This window comes from Schistocerca piceifrons, chromosome 1 (assembly GCF_021461385.2).
Source record: "Schistocerca piceifrons isolate TAMUIC-IGC-003096 chromosome 1, iqSchPice1.1, whole genome shotgun sequence".
Lineage (NCBI taxonomy): Eukaryota > Metazoa > Arthropoda > Insecta > Orthoptera > Acrididae > Schistocerca > Schistocerca piceifrons.
Window position 1 is genome coordinate 914,415,231 of NC_060138.1, and position 19,523 is coordinate 914,434,753.

At 42.5% G+C, this 19,523-nt stretch overlaps 1 protein-coding gene across 1 annotated transcript in view; it reads left to right on the forward strand.

The window, feature by feature from the left end:
- Positions 1-2,647: 2,647 nt before the first annotated feature.
- LOC124794099 (venom serine protease-like) overlaps positions 2,648-19,523 on the forward strand; it is a 283,573-nt gene continuing 266,697 nt past the window's right edge. Inside the window, exon 1 of the mRNA XM_047258072.1 lies at positions 2,648-2,805. The gene's annotated coding sequence lies outside the window, so the exon portion shown is untranslated. The remainder of the gene's footprint in view (positions 2,806-19,523) is intronic.

The following is a 19,523-nucleotide window of genomic DNA, read 5'->3' on the forward strand; positions in this document are numbered from 1 at the left end:
AGCCGTCGTATTACCTCCTGCCGTTGTAATTGGTCCTTGATGCCCTGTATACTGGCACTGCGACGGAATTGGCATCAGCCTGGTGAGAAAGTTCAGGGAGACACGTATCATGTGTAGACGAGCATTGTCCTGTTGAGAAATGGCACTAAGATACTATCACATGAGGGGTAAACAGGAGGACACAGGCTACCCATAATGTATCATTGTGTCATCAGAGCTGTCTTTGTCACTGCTAGCTGTGTCTTCAAGCCAAACTCGCACACTAGGACGCCAGTAGTAACGCCGCTGTGCCTCCCCAAAACGTTAGCACAATGTGACTTCACCCTTCACCGCAGCCACATTCGCTGATGATGATCATCCGGGATAATGCATAAACGCTATTCATCGCTGAATACTATGCGACGCCATTCGTCAGCAGACCATGCTTCTGGGTCACAGCACCACTCCAAGTGCGGCTATCAGTGCTGTGGTCTTAACGGCAGCCTGCGCATGGGACAGTAATTTCCTAACACGTTGTTGCTGATCACCAGGCATTGGTGCTGGATGACACAGTGTTGCGGATGGTCCTTTAATTGTTCTCTCGTGGTAGGCTCAGATGTGAATGGGTTACGATATTCTTGGTGCACAACACGGCGATCATCTCTTGTGGTGGTCAGACTTAGTCGACTTGAACCTTTATGGTGATTATGACTGCCCTCTAGTTCCCATGTTGTCCAACATCTGGCCACTGGTACGTCCAAATGCCCAACAAATCGATATTGCACCATTCGACCAGCTGGACCAAATGGACACCCATAATGACGCCCCTCTCAAATTCTGTCACGTGCTGATAAAGGTATCTCAGGCGAGTACGCGGCACGCTGTGTCCTTCATAGTGATCACTCAACATGGTACGCTTGTCACTCCTCTTCTATACCCTACCATGCATGGTAACAACTTTAAACACGAACAACACTAATGCACTCTGGTTAATGTTCTACGTGCCACAGAGAAATGCGAGTCTAATCATTTAACAGGTAACTGTATGCACTTCGTGGATGTAATGTATGAATCAGAATACGAATAAAATATTAAATAAAGTTTTTTGTGAAACTGCCTTGTTTTCGCGTTATGATGCATAATGTTATTTGTGGTAGGCATTGCATCGTGGGCCAGTACAGGCTTTTAGCGAGCCGTGGTCGCCTGCGTGTCGACTGATGTTGCTTTGTCGTTGGCGCCCCTACACATTTCAGTCTGGAGGCAAGAGAGTATTTCAAGAGTTGCTTAGTGGACACGTCGCGCAGGATTAGTGGCTTGGCCGTCTAGACCTCTGGATCTCAATCTCTGCACTTCTACCTTTGGGGTCGTCTCAAGGACCTCGTGTATGGTGCTGCAATTGAGGTGGTAGTACAGCAACAGCAGCGAATTGAAAATAGCTGTGCAGTTATGCAGAATGAGATGAATGGAGCCTGCAACATTACGAGAGCAGTAAGAAGTTGAGCATGCCACTCTTTTCGACTACATGCACATTAGTTTGAACATGTCCTACGAAAACTTACAGTACATAGTTGAGTTAAATTTCGGGTTCCATATTGTTATTGCTTTCTGAGAAGAATTAATTTTGTCTTGCACTTGTGATCCCAACTCTACTGCATAACTCTGAACTAGAGCAATTTCAGACAAAACTCTTCGGGACATCTTGAGCATTCTCAAACGCTTTAGATGTATCTTTACTATTTATGTCTTCTGTGTACATCGGAATGAATTCACCAAAGAAATACTATCAAGCTAACGTTAGCAACGTTCACACAGGCAAATGAACACGAAACAAACGATTCGCATACATGTGAAAACAGTGTCCTATCGAAAATGAGCAAAGGCTCGTTATACGTTGACCATAAAAAAGATATAACACCGGGAAGCAGATAGAAAGGAAGAGGAAGCAGTTAATGTGATAGGATGTACTGCCATTGATTGTTATGTGGAAACGATAGGCCTATCGTTTGAAAGGTAAGATGTCGTTGTCTACCATCCAAACCAACACCAACCTAATCGAACCCCTCTGCTTGCACACAAGCTTGAGACTACTTGACGTTTTCTCTCTTCTAATTTATCCTTCCCCAGGGCAGGTCCTTCAATTTTTAGTCAAGAGCAGTGCTTCTTGTAAGATAGCTACCAGTCTGTAACGCCTTTTAAATATCCGTTTACGTATTTTTGTTTTACTTTTTAGTTTTTTTTTTGTTTTAATAATAGTCGAAGGAAGTTAACATTCTAACATGATATTAATACCATCAAAGATGTATTGATTTAAGAAAATTATGAAAATGTTACAGCATTTAATCATACTACTTTATCTTTATTTACTTTCCAGCCTTTTGGCAGAAGAGCAGGATGTTCGTACTGCTGAGCCCAGCAAATTGTGGCGAGGAGGGTGAAATAACTATAAATGAAAAAAGTAAGTTACTCAGTTCTGTATAAAAGAGAGCCTCGGATCCTTACTCTGGTCAGCATTCATAAAATAAATGAAAAATTTAGGACTCGTGGCCCCATTTCAATGTTACACCTGACCGCCTTGCAAAACGACCCTTTCTCTTTAGCTAGTAGCGATCGCTTCCCGGCGTGTATCTCCAATAATTAGAGGCAGTGAGGAGGACACTGCCACACAGATAAGCGGCCCATTAAGGCGGCGACGCCAGAAGCTGCTGCGGCGTTGAGCAAACGGAACCCAGACGCGGCCTCGCGCCGCCTCCACGCTGCCAGAGACAGCGCTGCAGCGCCAGCAGACCGGGGTACCGTCCGTGGCAGTCTTCATTCGGCACCGCAGAGGTGGGAAAACATAACAGAGATGCAACAACATCGTAGCAACAATAACAATGTATTGCATTTAGAAGCACATAACGAGGGTTCCGAAAACGCATAAACAGTGTAACAAGTGGAGTCTGTTTCATATTTTTGGCAGTAGGACTGAAAGACTTCAGTCTATAAAATCATATCATCTTACGTGATATAGTTAAAATAAGCTTGGTAGCATTTTCGCACAAATGATACTTCGTTAACAAAATGGAGCAGCGAGTGTAGTTCGAACAGCAGAAGGGAATTTTACCGTGGGATTCTGACAGGACGCGCCACAGGTTAGTTTTGCTGTATTTCTTATCTCTATGTATAAAAGGCAATGTCCCGACTGACTCACTCAGACTCACTATCGCTTAGCCCAAACCACTAAGAATATAAACTTGGAATTTCCAGAGGGTGTTGATCTATAGACATCGTTGGAAAAAGGATTTTTTGAAATTCCACCCCAGAGAGGGTGAAACAGGGGATGTAACGTTGTTTGAAAATATGTCGCTATTAAGACAGCTGTGATGGTAGACCTACGAAAACTCGTATTTGGTTAATTGGTCAGGAATAAAGAAATACTTGTTTCAGCATTTTTGGAAATTTGGCCCTTATGTTGGTGGAATAGTGAGTGAAAGTTTTTTTTAAAAAAATAAATCATCATTAAAGAACTACACATTGTTTAAAAGCTACATCTATGATAATTGGTATTTAACTTCTCAGACAGAAATAAAAAAAAAAATACGTCTGTCAGTGTTTTTGGAAATTCACCCCTACGGGGATAAAATAGGGGATGATAAGTTGTCTCAAACTATCCAAAGCCTAATCTATGAAAATTTGTATTTGGTAACTCTGTCAGAAAGAAAAAAATACGTGTTCCATTGTTTTTGGAAATTCAACCTCCAAGGACGTGAAATATTGGATGAAAATGTTTAAGAAAATATTTCGCTGTATTAAAAAGAAAGCTAAATCCATGAAAACTTTTCACACTAATTATGCTTCTAATGCATGTTTTTTTCCGTATGTACTTCTAACCAAAAGGCGATTGTAACTGGAGTCCCAAGTTTTTGTTAATCATGCCTTTTGCCTTCTTGTGATATTTCCGTAGAAACTTTCATCCCCTAACACATATTTCTTTATATCTAACCGATATCGGTTAGATATAAAGAAATATGTGTTAGGGGATGAAATTTTCAGGGAGTCTATCTAAATGTCCGTAGAATTTAAGGCGCCTTATTCTCATATCGTTCTCGATGTTCGAATATGCTTCTACTGTTGAGTTCTTCTGTAGTCTGTAGCCATCTGGTGTGGGTCTTCCTCCTAAAATTTTCCTCATGATTTTGCGTTCTTCTTTTTTGATTTCTTCAATTTTGATTTTCCTGTTGAGTGCTAGTGTTTCGCTGGCATACAGTACGGCGGGTTTGATCACTGTGTTATAGTGTCTGATCTTGGTGTTTCTGGAAATGCATTGTTTGTTGTAGACGTTTCGTACCATGCCTAGTGATTTCCGTGTCTTCTGTTGTCTGTCTTCGTAAGCCAGTTTCTCTGTTCCGGTCGGTTCGATGATTTCGCCTAGGTATCTGAAGTGTGTGACCCCTTTAATTTTGCCGTACTTGGTTATGATGTCGTCGCCTTCTCTTGTTAGGACTTGCGTTTTTTCAAAAGAGATTTGTAGGCCGACTTTCTCGGCGCATTCTTTCAGGATTTCGATCTGTGTTTTTGCTGATGTTGGGTCATAGGTCAGTATCGCTAGGTCGTCTGCGAATGCTAGGTAAGGGATTTCCAGTCTTTTCCTTCCTAATGTGACTGGTCTCCAGGTGTTTTGTCTCCTGACTTCAGCTTCCCATTCGCTCATTACTTTGTCCAGGACGATGTTGAACAATAGCGGGGATAGTCCATCTCCTTGTCTTAGGCCAGTGTGGATTTCAAAGGGGTCCGAGATTTCGCCCATGAATTTGACTTTGGATTTTGTATTGGTTAGTGTCTGTTCGATTAGTCTTCGGGTCTTTTGGTCTAGGCCTTTTTCTCTGAGGATTTGGATGAGGGACTTTCTGTCGATCGAGTCGTAAGCCTTTTTGAAGTCGACGAAAGTGCAGATTATTTTTTTGGGGCTTGTCATGTGGGATTTTATGATTGATTTCAGGTTGAAGATTTGTTCGGGGCAGGCTCTGTTGGGTCTGAAACCCGCTTGGTATTCCGAGATGGCGGGTTCCAGTTGTCCTTGCGTTCTGGTGAGAAGGCAGGTTGATAGAATTTTGTAGATGACCGGTAGCAGGGAAATTCCTCTATAATTGTTTGTGTCTGTCCTGTCACCTTTCTTGTGTAGCGGGTGAATGCGTGCGGTCTTCCAGTCGTCAGGTATGATTTCGGTTGTCCAGGTGTTCTGTATGATTTGTGTGATTTCGTTTAGCGAGTTTGGTCCTAGGTTCTTCAGCAGTTCTGCCGTTATTCCATCTTCACCAGCTGCCTTGTTGTTTTTCAGTTTCTTTATGCAGTGGAGGATTTCTTCTTTTGTTGGTGAAGGTGAGTCTTCCGGTGCGTTGGCCGGTTCTCGGGGTTCGAAGGTTGAGTTAGGTTCCGGGCAATTTAGTAATTTTGAAAAGTACTTCGCGAGCTCTTCACAGTTTTCTTTGTTGGTAAGTGCCAGTTTTCCGTCTTCTTTTCTGAAGCAGAGGTTCTGTGGTGAGTATCCTTTGACTTGGTTGGCGAACGTCCTGTAGAAATCCCGTGTGTTGAAATTTCTGAAGTCTTCTTCGATGGAGTTTAGCTGATCGTTTATGTATTTGCGTTTCTCTTGTCTTATTGTTTTCGATGTTTGTCTTCGGATTTCATAGAAGTTGTCCTGTGTTTCTCGTGTTTTGTTGCTGTTGTAGTTTGTGAAAGCTGTTCTTCGATTTTGTAGGGCGATTTCGCAGGTAGTGTTCCACCAAGGGTGCCTGGGTTTTCTAGTCAGCGGGATCAGTTCTTTGGCTGTGTTCACAATTTTTTGTTTAAAGCTGGTCCAATCTTTCGCCTCTTGTTTTTCCCAGTGTTCTGTGATGTTCGATTCTCTGATCTTTCTTGTATCAAATTTCGGTGAGGTCAATTTCTTTTTGTGTTGTCTTCTTGGTGTGAGTTTGGTTTTGATTCTTGTTAGGTAGTGGTCCGAATCTATGTTGGCGCCTTTTCTCACTTGGACGTCGTGGATTCCTTTCTGGTATTCATAGGAGATTGCCACGTGATCTATCTGGAATTCGCCTAGTGAGTGGACTGGTGATCGCCACGTCTTTTGTTTCTTGGGCTTTTTCATCAGGGAGGTTGACATGATTTTGAGGTTGTTTTGCTGGCAGAGTTCGATTAGTCTGGTGCCGTTTTTGTTGGTGAATTTGTGTGCAGGGAAATTTCCTACTGTTTTTCTGTAGCGTTTTTCTCTGCCGATTTGTGCGTTGAAATCGCCTAGTAGAATTTTCGCGTTGTCTTGGGGTATTTTTGCCAGGGTGGTTTCGAGTTTGTCCCAGAATTTGTCTGTTTCTTCTGGTTTGTCATTGTTGTCTGCGTTCGTGGGGGCATGTACGTTGATGAGGGTGTAGTTCTTGTTGGCGTGTTTGATTCACATGGTCATGAGCCTGTTGTTGATCGCGTTGACTTCTTTTACTGAGTCTAGGATGTTTTTGTTTACTGCGAAGGCCATGCCGAGGAGTGCTCCTCCTTTGCCGATTTTCCTGTTGGTTCCACTCTTGAAGAATCTGTAGTTTCCGTAGTCTATTATGTCTGAATCCGTGTATCTTGTTTCTTGTAGCGCTAGGATCGAGATCTTTTGACTGGTGAGTTCCGTTGTTAGATTGTGTAATTTTCCCGTTTGTATTAGTGTCTGTATGTTGAAGGTGCCAAAGTATGTGTGTGTTTTCTTGGGTAGTTTGCCAGAGCGCTCCGACTCGCCCTTTAGTACATCTCCAGGTCCCCCAGAATCCGAGTGCCTGGTTGCCGTCTTGCGACGGGTGGATCGTCCACCTGGGGTAATGTTGTTTTTAGGTGTACTTGCCATTATGCTTGTAATTCGTCTGGCTTGCGCCAGTTTGGTAGAACCAGGGATTTTCAGTTCCTGGAGCACGTATCAGCCGCACCATTGGTGACAGACGCTGGCCAGAGTACCGGTGGTTACCACACAGACGTGTCTGGGCTTTTGTGTTAGTTTTCTTCGTTTCGCCGGTTTTTACTCCGGGTACTTATCCTCGAGGATGTGATAGTTTTGGTCCGCCCCGAGTATTTGATTTCCTCGGTGCCACCCATATCTGGGAGGCTTTCCCCTATCCGCCACCTGGGGAGGCGCCCGATGGAGGATCTATCAACCTCACACGGGCTATATATATATATATATATATATATATATACGCAAATGTTTGTTAGAGAATTTTAATTAAACCGGTCAAGTCCTTTTCGAGATTTCTGCTAACAATGTTTCCCCATTATATGCATATTTATATCCTATGTACAGGGTGGCCCAAAAATCTGTTAAGATTCGAAAATTTTATACCTCACGGAATAATATAGGTAGAGAGGTAAAATTTGACTCATATGCTCGAGATAACATGGGATTTTATTGAAACCAAATAAAAGTGCACAAAATGACAGACAGATGGCGCTTCATGTGATACAAAAGCAATAATTAGCACAATAGTTGATTTTTAGCAAGGACGGTGTTCTTTATAATAAATGCTCAACATGTCGGCTGTCATTTATGAGCAATACCTGTAATCGAGGGACAATGTTGCGAACAGCACATCAGTAGGAATAGTGGGAAATTTCCAACGAATGTTGTCTTTTAGCATTCCTGATGAGATAGGGCGATCGCGGTAGACTTGGGACTTCAGGTAACCCCACGTCCAATAATCACACAGATTGAGGTCTGGGGACCTGTGAGGGCAAGCATGAGGAACGTGGCGCCTCAGCACGTAACCTTTACCAAACGATGAGCGGAAAAGATCATTCACATGCATAACGGCTTGGGGTGGAGCGCCATCCTACATAAAAGTCGTACCTTCTCGCAGGTGCTTATCAGTCATGCTAGCGGTGATTTGACTCCCTCTTTAACTAAACTCATTATCTACACGATTCTCATGCGGCGTCACAGATGTGTTGCTGTCCAGCGCCGTCTATTGGCCAGTTTTTGCATTCGTTTTTGGTTTCAATAAAGCCCCGTGTCATTTTAGGCATGTATGAATTTTTACCTCCCTCCATACATTATTACATGAATTTGTGGATTTTCAAATGTTTACGAACTTTTGGGTGACTCTGTATATTTAAAAAAAATAAGCAACACATGGATTAACTGGGTTCTTTATACATAAGAATGGAAAGTTTACTTAACTCAAGAAATTCGTAGTGCTACAATGTCTGCTGTATAGTCAACAGCCTCACTGCTGGTGAAGTACAAAGTCCGCTATGTACACTATTATGATTTCTATTTGCTGCCTGTCTCTGAGTTTACGGCGGAGCTAACTGCTACTGCGATTCCCGATGGGCCGCGATTGATGAGGCTGGAACCTATTCAGTGCGACAGACTGCAACGAAATAACTGGCCCTCAGGTGGAACTAACTGGCCCTCCGGTCCGCGGCGGCGATCCTAAACACTGGCGGCCGAGAGGGCTCTGTCGGCGCGTTTCCAGCGAGTCTGTCATTAGCCTCAATCGATCTCTCGTAACCTTTATGCCGCATGGTGTGCTGGTGACAGCGTATGCCAGCACACTATTTGCATCTGGAACAGTACAGGGTGGCAGTGACGGTGTTACACAGAGTATCCTTGGCCACACACCGCAGGTTGGTTTGTGGCGTATAGATGTAGACGTAGATAAATGCAAATGTCGTGTGACTAGGGCCCCCTGTCTGGTAGACTGTTTGTCAGGTGCAAGTCTTTCGATCTGACGACACTTCGGCGACTTGCATGTCGATGGGGATGAAATGATGATGATTGGGACAACACAACACCCAGTCCCTGAGCAGAGAAAATCTCGACCCAGCCGGGAATCGAATCCAGGCCCTTAGGATTGACATGCTGTCGCGCTGACCACCCACCTACCGGCAGTGGACGTAGACGTAGATGTAGATATATAACACGCCATAAAGTCGGCAATGTTGGCTCTCAATATTTCCATGTATACATCCTTCTCCAGTGCTTAATCCATTCTCACATTTGCTCTGAAACCAGTTATTTAATAATTATTACCAAAGTGGAATGAGGTGGAATGGAGCATGGACTCTGTGTCATTGCCATGCTTCAACATGGTGGATGCTCTGTCACGAGTGGTTTAGCGCAATGGGCCCTCCCGCCTGCTATCTGTGACTCATGTTGGCACTGATGACACCTGCCACCTGGGTTTACTTATTTATTTGTTTGTCCCGTTGCTCTTATGTAGTTGTTGTTGTGGTCTTCAGTCCCGAGACTGGTTTGATGCAGCTCTCCATGCTACTTCATACAGTAAAGCTGCATGCCCTCGGGAAAAATTACGGCTGTAGTTTCCCCTTGCTTTCAGCCGTTCGCAGTACCAGCACAGCAAGGCCGTTTTGGTTAATGTTACAAGGCCAGATCAGTCAATCATCCAGACTGTTGCCCCTGCAACTACCGAAAAGGCTGCTGCCCCTCTTCAGGAACCACGCGTTTGTCTGGCCTCTCAACAGATACCCCTCTATTGTGGTTGCACCTACGGTACGGCTATCTGTATCGCTGAGGCACGCAAGCCTCCCCACCAACGGCAAGGTCCATGGTTCATGGCGGGGGGGGGGGGGGGGGGGGCTTATGTAGTACAATGTGCAAAATGATGTTGGCTTAATTCTAGTCTTCGTAATCAAGATTTAATGTAGCCCTATATATTACAAATATGAGAGTTGCAAATTATGTATATCGAAGTTCTTGTATTCACTTACTGAATCTATGAGGATAGCTGTCTGTGTTACAGCACTGCTTACCTGATGGGGAGGTGCTTTGGACAGGATCAAATCCCCCCGGCGGATTAACAACGAGTATCGGAGTGCCAACAACCAACACGGATGTGGTTTTTAGGCGGTTTCCCACCTCCAACTAGGTGAATACTGGGCTGGCACCCAAGTTATACAATTCGCAGGCTTTGCACACTTCGCAGGAAAGGCATCTTACTGTGGTGAACCAATGAGCTCGTAGTTTCGTCCCTTTAACCTAATCAATCTATCCATCCATCCTTAGATTAAGCATGCCAAATCCGCAAATAACCACATCGATCCTGCGCTGATGTGGGACAAAAGCACAAGAAAAAGAAGAAGAAGATTTATCCATTTACTGAATAGAAGCACTGGTACTATAGATATTCCCTAGCAGAGCTTGCAAAAGCTTAATATTCAGTATACATTTTATCTCCTTTGGCAACTTATTGATACTTTCATTCCCATATAGCATGTACGTTTCTGATACAAACTTGTACAGCTGCGAGTATATGAAAGTTACCATTTAAATAGTGTTGTGATTATGTAAGGCCCACTTTTTCCCAATACAGTACTACTACTACATAAAATTAAATTTTTTTAAATGTGCATTACACTGAGGTGACAAAAGTCGTAGGATACCTCCTAATATCGGTCGGGCCTCCCTTTGCCCAGCGTAGAGTAGCATCTCGACGTGGTGTGGCCTCAACATGTGACTAAAAGTCCCCTGCAGATACACTGAGCCATGCTCCCTCTATAGCCGTCCATAAGTGCGAAAGTGCTTCCGGTGCTGGATTTTGTGCATGAAATGTCTTACGTTTATGTCCCATAAATGTTCGATAGGATTCACATTGGGTGATGTGGGTGGCCAAATCATTTGTTCGAACTGTCCTGAATGTTCTGCAAACCATGGCTTCGTGGGGTCTGTGCCACTCTTTATCTCTACCATCAGCTCTTACTAACTGAAATCGGTACCCATGTGACCAGGCCACAGTTTCCAGTTGTCTAGTGTCCAACCGATATGGTCACGAGCCCATAGTTTTCAGGTCGCCTGGGGTTCAACCAGTATCGTCACAAGCCCAGGAGAGGAGGTGCTGGCGACGTCGTGCATGAGCAAAGGCATTCACGTTGGCCTTCTGGTGTCATAGCTCATTAACGCCCGTCCGTCGTACGTCCCACATTGATTTCTGATCTTACTTCACACAATGTTGCTTGTCTGTTAGCACTGACTACGCAAACGCCGTTGCTCTCGGTCGTTGAATGGAGGCCATTGGCCACTGCATTATCCGTGGCGAGTAATTATACGTGAAATTTGGTATTCACGGCACACACTTGACACTGTGGATTTTGGAATATTGAATTCCCTGACGATTTCCCGAATAGAGTAGCTTACAGAACATTTGCAGTATTGTCTTTTTAACAACATTCAACCCCATGTCTATTGAGGTAATAGTGATACATTCAAGCTGATTGTTGTCTTTGATGCTTTCCTGGGAAAGAGAAACATCTGCCTCTAAAAGGACTTGAATATGCGTTAAAGGATGATAGAAAGAGGATGGAGTGATGGATTGAGGTGGGGTTGTAACGGGGTATAATTAATGGTGGACTGATGATGCATTCTAGAGAGAGAGAGATTTTGCTGCAGGTCATTTATCACGCATTTAACCATTTTTTCCTTTGTTCTTTCGGTATGTATCAATTGTGTGGTGTAACTTTTGTACAACTGCATGTGCTGTGTGTGGCTTATGGCGCTATCTACCTGCCACCATTAACAGCAGACCTCTCCATACCACAGTCGGCAGAGGAGTTCCAATGCATGTGTGATGAAACATGTCCATCGATGGAAAACCACCTCTAAATGAACAAAGATGTATGCATTTTGAATGTAAATCGGGTCCTAAGTTTCATAACTGCAGTGGTTCTAAGCTAGTGGCAGGTGTTTATGAGGTGCTGTAAACCCTATGTATACATTTGCTTGACAGATGTGTGTGGAAGAGACTATGTTCTGTTTCTGAAGTTAGAGCAGTACGGCGTGTAATATCACACATCAGACACTGCTTGTATGTGTTTGTCTGTTTCTTTGTAAGAGGCAAATCCATTGCTGATGATCATTTTATAGGACTGATGCGAGCATAGTATTTCTGAACTATGATCGGATGTAAACAGCGGGCGCTATATATCTCCAGAAAGCTATATTGTGCATTTATCACAAAGACTATGTTTTTCTTTGATGTAGAAGAAAGTAGTTTCAACTTCTTAAAGTTTGTCACCGTAGTGTGGGATAGAAAACTTCCAGGATGGATTTGAGTCAGATGTTGGACATTTATGTTCTGCATTAGAGTGTTAAAGAGTGTTGCGCTCTGCATGACTAATATTTCGGAAACCACATGGCTTTAACATTATGGTGTGCATACGTGCAGAACCGTGTAGCCTTAGGAGTGTATGTGTTTATGTTCTACAATCATTTCTCTCTTGCCACTATCTTCTTGGTACTGACCCCAGACTCTAGTTGATTTAGTAAAATGCTTCTACCTCCATCCATATGGAGCTCCATCATGCATAAACGACATATTTCTTCTAAACCATATGTTCTATCATCACAACACTCTCATATCTACGATATACTGATAAGGCATGCTAACCTCCTCGACATGCGTGCATCTGGGGAGATCTTAAGCACTAAATGGGTACCGTGAGTAAGACTGCTGTGGAACAGTCTTTGGTGAACAGCAGTTATGGACTCAGTTCACTCTGTTCCTTCATGAGACGTGGAATGTAGTGGGTATAGTACCGTCCTACTTCTGGTCAACTGGAAATTACATTGGTGACAGTGTTTAGGAAGGGTTAGTCGAAGACAGTATGGGGAGGTCTTTCTTTCCTCATCTTTATCCTGAGACAGCAAGAATTCTCTTTGACTCTAATTCATATAGGGAAAGATGGGCAATCGTAATCGTATATTATGCACTATGATGGAAGTGATCGAAATATGCATATAACCTAACTGTATCAGATAGTATGCTTTCTGGTATAATTTGGTGTATATGTTCGAGAATTAACCATGAATGAACGTGCTGCACAGTCATCTATCTACATTCGCGAATCTAGTATATGGTATATGCACAATTGTGGAGGAGTGGTTTGGCAACGATACAGAAACTGGGAAGCATCCTGTCATGTCATTGGTTGGCATTGAAATTACGGAAAAACTGGTAAATTTGTTAAAACTGATCACACAATCAACTGTGGTGCTTATTAAAGTATATTGTCCTATATCGACAGTGTCTTTTCCATCCCATCCATCCACTGGTACACTGTTGATTACCACATAATGATTGACTGATACCACTTGTTTGAGATGGGTAGTGTCTTGGTGGGAGCAACACATTCCAGGCTTAGCCAGCACTGAAACAGTGGTTGTGTACATGACTGCAATATGAAGAGTCATTGCTCTTCATTTCTGTGAAACAGAACATCTAGACGTTTGCTACCCTGCCACTGTAAAAGATGAGATTAAATGTAGATGTCATAACATTCAGGCAGCTGTTTGGAAACGCTCCACAATGCTGCAAACTCTTCCAGTTTCCGTATTTTGTGAAGTCTTCCCCATTTTTGTCAATAAGAAACACCGCCTCTGTCCTTTATTTCAACCATCTTGTCTGTTGTGAGAGTAGCATAGTTTACACCATGTGTTGTCTAGCTTTCTGTGAAAGTCAATGGATTGAAACGTGTTAACATTGGTTTAGCACGTGACAAAATGGCTCTGAGCACTATGGGACTTAACATCTATGGTCATCAGTCCCCTAGAACTTAGTACTTAAACCTAACCAACCTAAGGACATCACACAACACCCAGTCATCACGAGGTAGAGAAAATCCCTGACCCCGCCAGGAATCGAACCCGGGAACCCGGGCGCGGGAAGCGAGAACGCTACCGCACGACCACGAGCTGCCGACCTTTAGCAAGTTGTGATGGAATAGCAAAATGTATGGCGTGTACAAAGATGCAGTCATACAGTGCTTGGATATATTACAACAGAAAAACAATGTATCAAACTGCTTATGAAAGCATAACACTGGAACCCTCTCTTGCGATTCATAGTCTGTGGAGTGGAGAGGAGAGGGGAGGGGGAGGGAGGGGTGGGGATAGGAGGGGATGGGAGGGGAAAGGAGAGGAGGGGAGGGGTGGGGAAGGGAGGGCCAACAGCGCCCTCTGTTGTTGTTGTTGTTGTTGTGAACTAGGTCTGTTATTCTCTGGACCATAAGGTGAAGAGACAAAATTTGATATTCCGGCAATAAATTTGAATTTCCCACTATTTTTTGGATTTACAACCAAAATTTCAATTTCCCACCATTTCCAAGTGTAGGTAAGAGGAGGGGATGTGATGGGAGGGGGCATAGGGAGGGGAGGTTCTGGGGAAAAACTACAACATTATCAGAGGGTGGCATGTAATTAATTGATCAGTTAATTAATTTACATAATTATTCGATATCAATTTGATATCAAAAGTGGGCACAGAACTCCATCATCCCAGTACTCACACTGAGCTGCTGTACTGGCTCCACTAGACCACCAGACCTGACATTTTTTTCCCAATACTTTGGACAAACAGGAGTTTCTTGTAATGGGCAGTTTTTCACTTTACCATTGTCACGAAATTTGAAAATAGGAATAACTTTGGATGTACAGGGTATGAGTACAGGGTATGAATTTCCCAAGGACGTTATGCCCTGGCATTGACATGTCCCATGTTTACTATCTTAGGCAGCTGCGCGATGAAATTGCGCAGCAGCGTCACACATTCATCCATCGGCCGCCAAAGTTTACAATTTTGCATTTTCCATCGATACATGTATGAATATCATTTTGTGACCAATTTGCGTAACTTCTTCGTGGTGCGTCTTTTTTTTGTCTTGGAGTGTGTCAACGACCATAGCTTTTGCTTGTTTTATGTCCTTTCGTAAGACTTTTGTAAAAGCTTTGTGTGTTCATACTTGCTGTGACATTATGTTCCTTGGAAAATTTGGTGTAGTGCTCTCTTTTCCTGGTAAGAAATTTTAATTCACTTAGTTATCCAGCCACAGCCTCTTGTATCATTTCTGATACTTACCATTTTAGAAGGAAGGCTGTGTCAAAGTGCTTTATCATTTTTCCAGAAATATACTGCATTTTCTATCTAGACTTTCCATTTCATTTGTAGCAGTCCAGTCTTCATTGTAGAATAATAAGCTAAAGTTGGTTAAGTTTCCCTATTCGGAAGGCCCTACGTTTGGTCTTTGATGTGTTGTTTTATGCCTGACTTTTGATGGTAACACGAATTATTAAACCCTTATGGTCACTGAACCCAAATCGTACACATTTTAAGGAACATTTAAACTACTCTTTGCCAATCAGGATTCGTTCCAGGGCTGTGTGACTGATGAATGTTAGTTTCGTTGCAAAGTCTAATGTGACAGTATTATTTGGTTCAAAAAATGGTTCAAATGGCTCTGAGCACTACGGGACTTAACTTCTGAGGTCATCAGTCCCCTAGAACTTAAAACTACTTAAACCTAACTAACCTAAGGACATCACACACATCCATGCCCGAGGCAGGATTCGAACCTGCGACCGTAGCGGTTGCTCGGTTCCAGACTGTAGCTTCTAGAACCGCTCGGCCACCCCGGCCGGCTATTATTTGGTGATATTTGTACAATGGCTCTTTGCTTACACTTACTGTGAAAGTCTACGTTAGTCAACAGAGACTATAATATCACATCATTTTGCACTTTACTTAGGAACCATTATGATTTTCCAGAAATACTCCAAAATGTCCTGGCGGATAACGGTACATTGTGACAGTTATCAAATTTAAATTTGGAGTTTTAATCGCTGCCATCTCAGTGTCTTTTCCACTAATTTGGAGAGCATATTAACTAATTAGCAATTTATATGTCATTCTTGGTCAATATGGCTAGTCCTCCATATTGCCCACCAGGCGTACAGTAGTAATCAACCAAAGATAAATTTTGAAGGGAGAAACCTTCAGTTTAAATACAGTACTTCTCATTTTTAAGTGTTGTTACTATTGTACAGGCGTCCTTGTGGAGAGCTAATGCGTGTTGCACAGGTGTTCAATGTTTGTACATCAGTTGTAGGTGCATGGTGCCAGAGCTCCTGTCCTCGAATAAGTTGACGTCTCGGTTTATCTTGTGGGCTTCCTGTTTTTCCTGCTTTCTGTTAAATTCTGCATTTTGTGTGTGTTTTTTTCTGTATCTGCAATTTGTCGTTGCTTCCGAATACAATCAGGCAGGAATTAGTCCGTTTTAGAGCTTTTGCTGTTAATTATGACATAACATAATTACAGGCTTGATTCTGTTGTTTTCGCGGGGTACTACTTCTTCTGTGTGGGTTACGGTAGTGGTAAGATCTCTCTTGTCGCGCTAATTCAGGCGCATACCATGTCCAGTGAAACAGCTCCTTTCGTTGCTAGACCACTAATGCATAATAATATAATAATAATAGTAATAATAATCTCTCTGTTAAAGCATGAACAATCAGATAGATCATACCTGAGTAGCAAAGTTATGCAATAAAATTGGTGAAATTTAAAAATTTCAGCATTGCGATCAGTTTCCTTATAAAACTATTGGCATCATTTTATTTTACGTCGTTTGCATCTCCAGTCAAAACGACAGTCATTTACCTTTAGATTGGAGTGTTCATTGGCTATGCTTACAGTTATCTCGTCGAAACTAGCTCCTGGTTTTACTTCGCCGTAAAACATATCGTTCTTAGCACACACTGACATTAAATTCGAAATGTTCCGTGGACCGCTACCGAAAAATAACTTTACTTTTATTTTTTTTATGACACAGCTGCACTTGTACGACGATCTTTCTGCGCCCGTTTGTATTTGAGTGACGAACAAACCTGTTATTTTTTTTCCGTTCAGTGTTTTGTAACAGTGCTATTTACAAGAAACAAGTTTGTCATATTTATCTTACTCATCCATTGAAATTTCTTTTGCACGCTATTCAGCGATACGTTGTTCGTTGGTCCTTGCCTGTGTCTACGGTCTCTTTTCTGAGCCTATGTATTTTTCACTGAAAACAATGTTTTTTACAATTCTCTGTTAACAGTCGATAGTTAAGTTTTGTGTCTGACAAAGATTATATTTGCTGATCACGTGTGAACTTGAACACGCCATATTTACACAATATATATGTCGCTCTCCGGCGTCCGACTCGTCAGTCGGCAAGAGCGTCGCCAGGAGCACATCCGTAGACCTCCAGCGCAGCGCGGGACGAAGCTTCACGAACCGAAAAGTTTATTCGACCACAGCTCTGAAGACTCTTTAGCAACTATGGCATCCGGTCGTGAAATCCTTCATTGTATGAATGTGTTTAAGGCATCGATATCACTCTGAAGCACTTTTATTATTTCATTTTAGTCCCTAACAGCATTTATAATTTCTCGTTAATATATGTTCGCAATATAACTATTGCATGGCCGTGCAAAGTCGTTCCTTATGAATGATATGTAATTTTTTGAATATTTCTCACGGACTCATCGTCACATTCAGTTTAGTGAATTCTTTGTAAGACCTTTTTAGGAACACTTTACACTTTCAACTACATCTTTTTCCACGATTGTTTCACTGAGGAAGACCGTAGTGCGGTTGCTTTAAACGGTCACACCGGCGTCAAAATGATATATGAGGGGCATTTAAATGAAAACGAGAGAGATAGAAGAAAAATAAGTCAACTGCTTATCATTTCAGAAGTAACCGCATAACTGTTAACACATTTATCCGACTATGAGACAAGACGGTCAATGCCTTCATGGAAAAATGTTATCGGTCGCCAACAAAATCACTATTCTACACAGGCTTCCATATCTTCGGTCGAAATAAATCTACAGCCGTGAATGTCTTCCTTCAAGGCTCCAAATATATTGAAATCGCATGGGGATGAGTTATCGGTAAATGTTAACGAAATTAATTGTGATAAAGGTTATAGCGATTTGGCGAAAATGAGTAAGGATTTAAGAGAGACAAAGTTTTAAGTTGTGAGAATATTGCAGCTACTGATATCGTTCATTCGGAGGAAGCGAACAAGATATTTGACGCTTACGAGGCTGATGAAACGACGGGTTTTGAGAATAATTTAAATGCTACAGATGAGCTGGAGGTAGATCAGAATCTAGGATTGGATAGCGAGATCGAGGATTGTTCTGAAATTATAATGTTTACCATAATATGGACGAAAGGCGAAGGCGTACAGACATTCGATTCGCTTATAGATGTTATGTTCGGCGGTGGTGACACCATGACTTGCAGTTTAATTACCCCAGGACCCCAACTCCGTGCTTTGTACAAATTAAAAGCATTATCTCTATTTAATAAATATTAGCTAATCTAATCTCTGTAGCTTCCTTGAAGACATTCACAAAAGGAAAAGGTGGATGTTAAAATCTTCACATCACTGTAATTCATGGAATTCTCTGTATCAAGACAATGTTCGGCCACAGCTGACTTGTCTGGCTGTGATAGTGCGTGCATCTTCGGCGCTCCACACATCTCTCATGAACGGTGCATGTTGTTTGACCTATGTACGAGTATGACTTCTATCAACTTCCGCAAGGAATGTGATATGGCCGCTTTACGAAGCAATAAATCGTCCTTTACAGAGCCGAGTAAAGCTGCAATCTTCGTGGGGGGGGGGGGGGGGGGGCGGAAGATCACCTTAATGCAGTGTTTCTCAAGAATATGACCTATCTTCGAGGAAAGAGCACCCACACAGGGCAAAAGAAGTAATGTTTCCTAGGAAGATAGACGTGCGACACGAAAGCTGCGTGAGGATACTGATACAGTTGTCCTACGTGCTGATCAAGGTAATGCTACCGTCCTTTTGCCTCAGGAAGTCTACAAGGAAAAGATATGTGGTCTACTTAGTTCTGGTGCATACTGGAAGATTAACACCGATCCTACTAACAAGGTGACAAAAAGAAGTGCTGCCTTGCTGAGCGCTTCATCACTACCAAACAAAGTCATAAGAAGTTTAAAAGTCCGAGGTGCAGTACCACCGAGATTTTACCGGCTTCGTAAAGTTCACAAGATGGATAAGGATAAACGTTTAGAAGACTTATCTATGAGGCCTATAATGAGCACTATTGGTTCACAAACTTATTTTTCTGCTAAATATTTAGCTTCCTTATTAAAATCATTTGTAGGAAAATGTAGTCACCACATTCGTAATTTTATGGATTTTATTCAGGGACTTGGCAGTGTCAAGCTAAATAGTACGGATGTGCTTGTTAGTTTTGACGTAGTATCGTTATACACCAAGGTACCTTAAAAGGACTCTATCTCTTATCGGCCAACATTTTGATAAGAACATTACGGCCTTATTTGAACATGTGCTTTTATCTTCTTATTTTAAGTTTAATGGTGAATTTTATGAGCAGATTAATGGCGTTGCTATGGGAAGCACAAGGCACTGGACTCAGCAGGTTTTAAACCAACGGTGTTCTGGAGGTACGTGGACGACACTTTTGTGGTATCGCAGCACGGGATGGATGAATTACATCGATTTCTTGAACATCTGAATTCTACCCATGCTAATATCAAATTTACTATGGAAACAGAAAAAGACGGCTGCATCCCCTTTTTGGATGTTTGCGAAGTTGATGGCACATTAGGACATGCCGTATATCGGAAACCAACACACACAAATCTATAACTACATACTAGTAGCTGCCATCAGCCTTCACAGACCATAGGTGTCCTTAAGACCTTAGT